The sequence below is a fragment of the Halyomorpha halys genome, unplaced genomic scaffold (genome assembly GCF_000696795.3).
Source record: "Halyomorpha halys isolate HHAL.00 unplaced genomic scaffold, Hhal_1.1 Scaffold2360.1, whole genome shotgun sequence".
NCBI lineage: Eukaryota > Metazoa > Arthropoda > Insecta > Hemiptera > Pentatomidae > Halyomorpha > Halyomorpha halys.
The window spans coordinates 185,452-188,149 of record NW_027113969.1 but is presented as its reverse complement, the minus strand read 5'-3'; positions in this window follow the sequence as shown (position 1 = coordinate 188,149).

Here is a 2,698-nt window from a genome sequence, read left to right as displayed (position 1 = left end):
ACGCCGCCATCTACAGGCAGTACATCGCCGTCAGGATCACCATCTGAACCTACAGGACCGACACCTGTAACATCATCAGTCTCAACCGAGTCTACAGGTAAACGTATATATGATTCTTTTTAATCTGTTGTTCCCAATACAACAAAATTGGACACTATAATTTGGTCTTTTATAATTCTATTTAAAGGTCCATCCGGAGGAACCGGGTCGACACCACCATCTACAGGCAGTACATCTCCGTCAGGATCACCATCTGAACCTACAGAACCGACCCCTGTGACATCATCAGTCTCAACCGAGTCTACAGGTATATATTGAAAACGTTTCCATTAAACTGTTATTATTAATTTCACAAATATGAAAATTAAAATTGTTCTTTGTTTGTTTTCGAAACTATATTTTTGTCATAATTCTATTTAAAGCTCAATCGGGAGGAACGTGAACAATTCTATCCTGTTATTCTCAATGGAACAAAATTGAGTTGAGAGTCGAACAAACTTTAAATAAAGAATTATTTTGTATTGGACTACATTTGCAGATGTATAAATAGCTACACTATATGATATTACCTTAGGGATACGTCCAATTTAAAATAATACTAAAACTTTTTTTATTGTCAGAATGTACTACTATTAAAGTAAAGCAGCCACTTATGTCCAAACTTGCCTGTTATTCCCATAATAAAGTTCTTTTTATCAATCCATCTATTTTCAGTTGCTACACCGATCACAACTACGTCTGAATCGACATCTCTATCTACAGCCTCGTCCGAGCCAACTACTGTTGATCGCTGGTGCCGCATTTTCCCAGACAAGTGCGCGACAACTTCATCCTCTTCTACTGATGTACCTTCAACAACTGCATCATCTACCTCTTTACCGTCAACAACGCATCATCCAGGAACAACCTGTGGACCTTGTGAAAAATGTACTCCGAGACCATGTGATCCGAGTGAAGATCATACACCGATATGCGCAAAAACGAAATCTCATCATGATTGTTGGATTGAAAAGATTTTTTCAAGTAGATGTGAAATGAATAATGCAAATCTTTGCGGCGGAGGTACTATTTCTTTTAATACTTGGTAGAGATAATATATAGAATATCTTTTAATGAGATATAATTGTCATTAATATCAATAGTGATTTATGTCCAAGGAATGCGAAAGAAAAATATTTGAACTAATTATGTTTTGAAATGGTCGTGAAGATAAAACCCATATTGACCCAAACCAAAATGTATCTGGTCTTATATGTTTGGGCATTTAGGCTAAATTGTATAGTTTCTGGATTTATTAAATAAACCTACTCAATTTTTACTTTCACTTATATTAACATAGAATATACAGAGAGAAGAGGTATTGCGGTCACGTGTTGGGGTTCCCTGAGTCCAAATAATCATGTTTCGGAAAAATGGTCTGCTTTACCGTGAACTGGCTAGCTCAAAAAGGAAAAGTAATAAGATATTGAAATCACATATTTAAGGCATACCCTCGGTGTTCTGCTAAAATGTACCTATTGGAAATGCCAGTTTATATAATCGATTTTTCACAATTTTTTTTTCTCGAATACTGCTCTTTTGAACGATTTTGATTAAACTCGACTTATCAATATAAAACTAATTGATCTTTTTTATCAGATAGGTCATAATTATCCATGTAATGTTTTTATTTTTAATTTTCTCCTTTAAAACTCATTTTCGGAAATACGAGATAGATATAATATAGATGCATTGTATACTGTTAGACAGCTAAATATTTTAGAAAATAAAATATTCAACATAGAAAGTCGAAGAAGGTAAGGGAGAATGACGAAACGCGGGTATGAATGGTTTGCACAGCTTTTCCGTTAGTTACATAATTATTAAGTTTTATTTTAATTTCACTTAATCCATATCCATACCAGAGCCTTTCGGTTGACAAGATAACCAAATCCATAATTATTTTATTTTAAATATATATAAATAGTTTACCGTATAATTGAAAATATGAAGAGGTCAGGGTTGAGGTTAAAAAATTCTTTTTTGACCGCAACACTGGCCATCTTCTTCATATTTTATTTTAAGTATTTTCAATATTGAATCTATAATAATTTAGAATTGAATTAAATGAACAGTCAAAAGCAGAATGTAAATTTTAGTTGACTATCGTTATATTTCTGACATACTTGTGCAAAACACACATGTTAAAATTTTGAAACGAGAAATATTATTTCTGTTAAAATTTGATTTCGTCAATCTGTCAAATAAAATGCTCTTTTAGCATGGGGAAATATCGTCGCAGCAAGTAATATAAAAATATCATAATTTCAACTGAGGGTGGTAAGTGATGGGCTCACCACAGATTTGCCCCTGATTTAACTAGGAGTAAACGATAAGTATTATACGATCAATCAATTAACATTAGAGCCAGAAATTATATTAATATACTACCATTAAATTTCAAATAATTAAAAATGTTGTGTTAAGCTCTCAAAAAACGCTATGTCTACAATGACATAAACCCATTCCTTTTTACTATCATTTAATTGCTTTGTTTTTGTTTTATTCCAGGATGGATACCTTGCTGCTTTGATGACTACGATGATTTCAGAAGACATAACTAGTAATTAATATTTATGGAATAACGTATTCTGTACAAATATATACATAAGATATTGCTTGAATACTTTGTTGAAAATGTTGTCCAGTATTTGAAATA